Raw genomic sequence first — 9451 nt, forward strand, 5'->3', positions numbered from 1 at the left:
CCCTGATTTGTCAGTAAAATCATTGATTATTGGTAGAGGTAAAGATGATACACAAAAGGATAAAATATTTAGAGAAGACCGTATTTGCAGAAACCCATTCACTAGAAAATTCATCTCATAAGGGGAAGCTTCAAAAACTTGAATTAAGTCAAGTATGGGACCTAGTCCCTAAACCTACTTTTGGGAACAAGTTCTTAGCAAAAATGGTGTATGCAAAGATTGATGTATAATACTGATTTAATATAGTAAGTGAATCAATGTTTCTCTAAAAAATTGGATATGTTTGGGAGATAGGTATCCTTGATAAAGTGGGTGACTTTTAGTCTAATTCAATACTATACCCTTCCAGGTATACACCCATGGGAACAAATTAATAAGTGGGCAAAATTGACAATCAAGAACTTAAAGATTCACTCATAGAAGAGGGACTTGATATTATCTCTGATGTTAGTTTCACTAGAGTATGCATTAATAATCATAAAATGTACTATCTGAGAAATCCATGTAACTTTTCCTTCCCTCGTAAAAGTTTTCAATTCAAATGCGAAATAAAGAATAACTCTTATATAAACCAAACATGTGATTCTCTTATGAGAACGGTCTCCCCTTTAAATTGCTAAAATAGGCTACTTCCTAGTCTAAGTCTCAACTCATCACTCTCTTCCTCTGCTAAACCAAACCGATCCTTCTAATTCACCTTTATACAGAAAGTTAAATTGAATATGCCTTCATAATATATCTTGATCCTTCAGAAATAGAGGACATAGATAACTTTGTCTTAGGACCATTAAGTCCATGTCTGGTAACCTTGCTGGTATAAGGCAGTAAAACATATGTTGTGAAAAATGAAGAAAGCCTCTGATGGACCTAGTTCCAAAAAGAAAAAGTTGCTATTAAAAGCATAGAGTCAAGTACGGAGATCAAATGAAAAGATGAAAATTGAGGGTGGTTAAAAAGGGATTAATATATTGATGACTCAAAATATTCTTCCATGAAAGTACACTTGATCCTATAATATGTCAGAAAAATGGAGACATGAAATGCTATACAGTTACCACCTCAACAAATTATTTAATCACATTAGGGTACTGGTGAAAAAGAGATCACATGGGACATCCAAGATAATATTGAGTTTGAACAAAAATTGTGGAAAATGTATATCAAGTATTTGAATTACTAGCTGTTAAAGAGAAGTTGGGAATGGAAATAGAGGAAATAAGATTTAAGTCAGCAATCAAAGAAGGTGGATTAAATATATTTAACATTGCTAAATAAAAAATTTTCCTCTGGAGGTCCAGGTACCACTGATAAACATCCAGCTAGAAATGCAAAACTCTAAGCAAGAATAGAGTGCTGCTTAAGTCCTTTTAATCCAACCCTCCTTCTACTTGAGCCTTGTTATTCTCATTAGTTTATCAGCCTTGTGTCAGTTCCATATCTTGGTTCTCATAATGGCTTTTACATAATATGAACTTATCATGATTATTTTAGCCTACTATACTAGTTTTGACAGTTATGAGTTAATAAATCTTTCATTTGTGTATCTCATTTGTATTTTTAATTTTAGAGCTTTTCTTTACTTTAGTGTTTCCACAGTAGCCATGAGTTAACTAATATGTGCTTATCTTTACTCTTTATTTCCCATTAATTATTTTTGATGATGCCAAAAGGGGGAATATTGAGTTTATGTATGTAACACCCCGAGTATCCGAACTGAGATGCTACATGGTACTTATGACTCGAAGGACCGCAAGCTAACCCATGACTGATATCTGTACCTGTACACTGCATAATATTCCATAAAAATATGAAAACATACACTGAGAGGCTGTAAGGTTTAATATTGAACATAACTAAATAATAACAATAACGTCTGACATAGAGTGGTATATTTATACCAAAAAAAAATGAAATACTAAAGTCTAAAAAACATGAAGAATATTATAGTCATCTGAAAGCCTCTAACTGTCTGACTAAGGAGTTGATGGGACATATCCCCAACTAACTCCGTCAACTAAAAACTAAACTTACATGATAAGATAAGATCGCGTGCGCAGAGAATGAGGACTCACCGCTAAAACTCTGAACCCTAGAATGCTACTGCTTCTGTTGATCTAGGAGTTGTGTCTCTAAACCTATGGTGTAACATAAAAAGAAAACACCATAGCGCAAATGAGTCAGTACAAAAGAATATACTAAGTATACGTGTGAGTTTGGTTGACTACATGGGGCTTACATGCATGAATGATAATAAATGACTAACTAATATGAATGTGAGAGTGCACACATGAATACATAGTAACTGAGATCATGAGAACCAGATAACTGAATCAATATACTGATGATATGAATCTACTGATATCTAGCATAATTGATGCTGGAATTTCGATAACAAAAATAATTGATATCATGAGTGACTATTTTTGACAGACCTAAATCTGATGGAACTATCTGAGTTCCATACTGTGACTGAGTTGACAGTAGCTAACAGTCCTAAAATCTGAAAAACTATCTGAGTTCCTTTACTGAGACTGATACTGAAACTATGGGTATATTTATTTAAACGACATGCCCCAAATGTGCTAGAATAGTTGAGCTGTGGTCCAATCTATGCCCTGATTGGAAGGGTGTCAATACTGCGCCACTAGTAACGACAACTGTGGGTACCCTTATCTGACAAGTCCTGAGTCACATGACTGACTGACTTCTATGGAACATGGCTTGACTGAGAGTATAGTGAAAACATGACATGGCTCTAGGAACATAGCTATATTTTTTATGTATAAGTACCCCTAGGACTCGATAGAAGGAAACTGACAAGGCATGACATTCCTGAATACATGACCAACAACAACAATCCAAAATACTTCTTGATCATAGGAATAGAGTGCATAATTCCTAATGTCATAAATAAGGGATTTCATTCTTTACATGGTAATAGTCTTGATCATGGAAGGAAATGTATATAATGTATAAATACTTGCATGATTTCAATATCATGAACGTTGCATAACACAACAGTCAATACACAACAAGAGAATGGAAATTGGGTTGCATCACAAGGGTTAGCATGGACTTCTCATTTATATAATATTGAGTCATAAGAAATATGATTCTATCATTCTAGGCACTTTGTCAAACACCTTACATGCACACTTTATAACATAGGTGGAATCATCTATTTATGAATATAAAACTACCCAAAGTCATAGGTTGTCAATAAACAAACTCACATACTTCATGGAAATTCATTAACACACCATCTTGAAACATAAATAACAACTATTAATATGAACTTGATCAAATCAAAACAAGTAAGTCATAATAGGTTATTTAGACCATGATTCTTGGACTCCACAAATGAAAGCGATCCATGGATGAACACTACGGATAGCTTAGTTTGTCATTTGATGAAGATTTATGCAGAGATTCTTGAAATTTGATGATGAATTCCCTTGGAAATGAACCTTCTATGAAAACCCTAGGGCTTGTTCTTGAGAGTTTTTGAGAGTAATTGAGTATAAATAGCTGAATTATTGCAAAATCTCATTTAATAAAGCTTATATAGGGTGGGGAAATTGACCCTTTTTACACTAGGACACATCTTTAATTTCTGAGAAAATTTCCCAAATTTTATCCTTGGGTGATGCGCCACTATCCCGCCAAGTCACTGGAAAGTGACAATTGGGAAATTGCATGGTGGCGCGATGCGGAGCTATCACATGGCCACCATGTCTACGACCTATAATTTTGGCGCGATCCACCACTATCATGGAGAAACACTGGAAATTGAAAATTGCCATTTGAGCTATCTCCGCAATGTGCTCGAGGCTCAGGTAATACACTGTCTCACTAAAAAAGCTGTAACTATTCACTCGGGTGTCAGATTTGGGTGAATTTTATATCGATAGAAAGCTTATTAAATTTTTCACATAAAAAAAGTGAAATATTTAAAATTCCTCATCGAATAATAATCATTCACTTTAGAGGATAATACTAGGCATCCTTGGGACAAAATTAGCTAGGAAGAAAATTCAGGGTATTACAATATCTCCCCTTTGGGAACATTCATCCTCGAATGAGACTGGCTGAGAGGGGGAACAATAAGATGAACATTGATAACTGGAACTTGATTTCACGATTGACAACCTAAACATAATAATCAGAACATGCATATTCGATGCATGTGTGAATGATTCATAAATGGATAACTGAGTGCTTTGAGGAACTAAATTTTCTCACAATTAGAATGCATGCCTGATGCATAATTATATAATTGAGATGGTACATGATTGCATGACCAAATTTTCAATGGAACTTGATACCAAGTTTGTGATGACTCATGAGCATGAAACCGATTACCAAGTTTTCACTGAATACTGAACGTGAAACTGAATAAGCTTAAGGAGAAATGTTACCTTGAGCTTGATCTGGATTGGAGGGAGAGAGATGAAGATACTTAGCACACATGTCTGCTTCTGCTTCCCAAGTAGCATCCTCGACGGATTGATTTCACCAAAGAACTTTTACTAGAGGGACTTTTTTATTCCTCAATCTATGAGTCTGATAGTCTAAGATTTTCACAGGAATCTCTTCATAAGAGAGTCTGTTCTGAACAACAATGCTCTGAATAGGGACTACAACTGATGGATCACCTACACACTTCTTGAGCAAAGAGACAAGAAAGACTGGATGAACTGAGGCAAGAATTGAAGGCAAATCAAGCTCCTAAGATACCTTGCCAAAGCGACTGACAATCTTAAAGGGGCCGACATATCGGGGACTGAGCTTTCCCTTCTTGCCGAACCTCTTCACTCCCTTCATGGGAGAGATCTTGAGGTAGATATGACCACCAATATCAAACTCGAGATCTTTTCTATGCACATCTGCATAAGACTTTTGTCGGCTTTGAGCAGCCCAGAGTCTTTCTTTGATCAACTGGACTTTCTCTAAGGCATCAAACACTAAGTTAGGCCCTATTACTAAGGTATCACTAACTTCTAACCAACCGATTGTAGATCCACATATCTTACCATAGAGTGCTTTGAATAAAGCCATCTTAATTTTTGAATTATAGCTATTATTGTATGCAAACTTAATCAAATGCAAGTGGTTATCCCAACTACCCTTGAAATCAATTGCATACACCTTTAGCATATATTCTAAAGTCTTAATGGTCCTTTATGCTTGACCATCTATCTGAGGATGAACGACTATACTAAGATAAACTTTTGTACCAAGGCCCTTTCGAAATACTTTACGAAAATGAGAGGTAAACTAGATCCTCTGTCTGAGATAAGACATTATAGAAAATTGTGTAATCTGACCAACTCCCTGAAATAGAGTTTTCCATAATCCTCGGCTGAATAAGAGGTATAAACTGGAAGGAAATAAGATAACTTGGACAATCAGTCTACTATGACCCAAATAGAATCAAGCTGATGACGAGTTCGAGGAAAACCAGTCATGAAGTCCATGTTCACTTATTCCTACTTCTAAGTAGGAATGGTGAACTCCTGAATGGAACCACTAGGCTTTTGATGCCTACATTAACTTTCTGACATGTAGAGCACATAGCCACAAACTCTGCAATATCTCTCTTCAATGCACTCCACGAATAGATCTCTCGGAAGTCACGGTACATCTTAGTGGCCCTTAGATAAATAAAGTATCACGCACTATGTGCTTCTGCAGAGTTCACTACCTCAAGTCATCTAAACCTGGAACACACAGACCACTCTAAAAACATTGAACAGTATCTCTCCCTAGGGAGAAAACCTCTAATTTTTTATTCTAAACTGACTCTTTTAGCTTGACAAGGATAGGATCCGTTTCTTGCTTTTATTTTACCTCAGAAACTAGAGATGATTTTGAACTACTCTAAACACTTACACCGCTCTCTGATCAATCGACTAAGCAAATCCCTAATCTGGCAACCTGATGAACTTCCTGAACTAACTTTTTCTTACTATCATCAACATGATAAACACTAACCATGGAAAGTCTACTAAGAGCGTCGACCACTAAATTGTGCTTTCTCAGATGATAAAGGATGCTTATGTCATAATCTTTCAAGAGATCTAACCACCTTTTCTTATAAAGATTGAGATATTTCTGAGAAAACATATACTAAAGACTCTTATGATCTGTGAACACATCTACATCACCTCCGTAGAGATAATGCTTCCAAATCATCAAGGAAAATACTATGGCTGCGAACTCCAGATCATGAGTAGGATAATTCTGCTCATGGTGCTTTGACTATCTGAAGGCGTAGGCTATGACCTTACTATTCTGCATGAGGACACAACCCAAACCTACTCTAGATGTATCACAATATACTACGAACCTATATAAACCATCTGGAAGAGCTAGAACTGGTGCTGAGGTAAGTCGAGTCTTCAACTCCTAAAATCTCTTCTCGCAAGAATCTGAGCACTTAAACATGACATTCATCTAAGTCAATTTGGACATACATGATTCAATAAAAGAAAATCCCTCAACAAACCATCTAATAGACAGTCAAACCTAAGAAACTTCTTATATCTGATGGAGAGATATGGAGAGGCCAGTTTCTTACTGCTTCAGTCTTCTAATGATCTACTCTAATGGTATCACAAGAAATGATATGACCAAGGATTTCTACTGACCTTAGCCAAAATTTGCACTTACTAAATTTGGCGAATAACTGATGATCTATGAGAGTCTAAAGTACTAGATGGTCTGCATGATCGCGCTCTGTGTGGGAATATACCGGAATACCATCTATAAAGACAATGATAAATATGTCCAAGTATTTATTGAACACATGATTCATCAAGTATATGAAAGTTGTTAGGACATTGGTAAGAATAAGGGACATGACTAAAAGTTCAAAACGAACATACCGAGTACGGAAAGTTGTCTATGAAATGTCACATTCAATAACTCTGAGCTGATGATAGCCTGATATAAGTGTATCTTAGAGAAATAACTGGCACACTGAAGCTGATTAAACAAGTCATCAATTCTGGAAAGAGGATACTTGTTCTTCAACATGATTTTATTGAGTTAATGGTAATTTATGCACATTTATAGGGAACCATCTTTCTTTCGCACAAATAAGACTAGTGCACCCCACGGTGAAATGCTGGGTTAGATAAATCCTTCATCTAAGAGATCTTTCAACTGTTCTTTTAGTTCCTGGAGTTCTGTTAGTTCCATTCTGTATGGCCGAATAGAGATAGGTTGAGTACCTAGAAAAAAGTCTATGCCGAAGTCTATTTCCCTTTCAGGAGGAATGCCTGGAAGATCTTAAGGAAAAATATCTGAATACGCATTAACCACGGGGACTAATTTAAGAGTGGGAGACTCAGAACTAAAGTTCGTAACATACACAAGATGATAAATACATCACTCAAATATCATTTTCATCACCCGAAGGTAGGAAATAAGCTGACTTCTGAATGCTGAAGTATTACCCTTCCACTATAAGATGGGTTTATTCAGAAACTAAAATTGAACTATTTTATTTCTGTAGTCGACTATGGCATAGCAGGAATGAAGCCAATCCATGTCAAGAATGACATCAAAATCAGTCATCTCTAACTTGACTAAATTTGCTGACGTGACTTTATAAAATATCATAATCGGACAGTTCTTGTATACCTATCGAGCTATGATGTTTTCACCCACTGGGGTAGAGACTGAAATGGGCTCTTCAAGAATCTCGGGACTGACTCCGAAATCGCTTGTTGTATAAGGAGTAACAAAAGAAAAGGATGCACCTGGATCTAGCAAAGCATAAACATGCACATGAAAAATCTATAATGTACTAGTAACAGCATCAGGAGAATTTTCCTGATCCTATCGGGCCTGAAAAGCATAGAGCCGGTTTCGTTATTGCCCACTAGTAGTACTGGAAGTGGCACCCTACTGGTTTGGGAGACCAAACTATATTGCAGAATGGTTCTACTGACCCTGATAACCCAACTAGGGACAATATCTGACACTGTGGCCTGGCTTGCCATCAATAAAATAGACATTGCTACTAGCTTTGAAAGTACCCTTGTGGTTCTTACCACATGTCTTACATAGGGTATTAGTTCGGGTATTGCTGACACTACCCTGAGACTTAGAGCCTAGTGCTCTATCTTTGTTGCCCTCTCTAAACTTAGGAACTGATGCACTGGTTGTAGAAGGAGTTGGAACTGATGACTTAGGATAAAATTGGGAACAGTTTTCTCCTTCTCATTTAGGCTGTCTAAAACTGAAGCTACCTGTCCTAGCTTTCTTATTCTTCTTTTCTCTTTGCTTAATTTTTTGCTCCTCCATTTGTTGAGCATGAGTCATGAGTCGAGCTAAAGTCATGTCACCATTTAGGATGGCAGATCTGCAATCGTTAACCACACTATCATTTACCCTGGAGCCAACTTACTCATATTAACTCTGTTGTCTGCAAGAATATGAGGGGCATATCTGGCTAATTGAGTAAACCTAAGAAAATACTCTTTCACAATCATATTGCCCTACCTGAGGTTGATGAACTCTAAAACCTTTACCTCTCTCAGCTCTGGGGAAAAGAATCTATCTAAGAAAGTCGTGACAAACTCCTCCCACTTTGTAGAACCTTCATCATCTACCTTTTTAGACTTTTACTGCTTGTACTAAGTATGACCCACATCTTCAAACTTGTAAGTGGCTAACTCAACACTCTCAACAGTAATCACCCCAATAATATTTGTCACCTTCTTGACCTGATGAATGAATTCCTGGGGGTCTTCATCTACCTTAGATCTAAGGAACGTTGGAGGATTCATTCAGGTAAAGTCTTAAATCCTAGCTGCGGCTGAGTTGGCCACAAGGTTGACTAGAATAACTAATCGCTCATTATGGGAGCTACTGACTAAGCAAGAGTGGTAAATGCGGTTCTAAATTCCTTATGAGAAACATGCTCGCCCAAAGAATCTGACTGGTTTCTTCTCTTTGGAGGCATGCTTGAAATCAAGAGAAGAAACGGATTAAATTGAGAGATTTACTTGTGATTATGCTCACATGTACGACCTGAATACTGAAAGAAGAGAAACTATTTATTAAAACATCTCATAGCCTCCTGCACATAAACATGGTGCACAATACATCTATGTACAAGCCTATACTAGATGAGGCTTTCAGACTGCCTAGAACTCTACTAAACCTCAGGCACTGATACCAAGTTTGTAATGCCTCGATTATCTGAACTAGAATGCTACATGGTGCTCATGACTCGAAGGACCAAAAGCTAACCCATGACTGATATCTATACCTGTACACTGCATAATATGACATAAAAATGCTAAAACATGCATTGAGAGGCTGTAAAGTTCAATACTGAACATAACTAAATAATAACAATAACGTCTGACTTAGAGTAGTATCTTGATACCAAAATAGAACTGAAATACTGAAGTCTAAAAAACATGAAGAATAATAT

The sequence above is a fragment of the Capsicum annuum genome, chromosome 5 (genome assembly GCF_002878395.1).
Source record: "Capsicum annuum cultivar UCD-10X-F1 chromosome 5, UCD10Xv1.1, whole genome shotgun sequence".
NCBI classification, from domain to species: domain Eukaryota; kingdom Viridiplantae; phylum Streptophyta; class Magnoliopsida; order Solanales; family Solanaceae; genus Capsicum; species Capsicum annuum.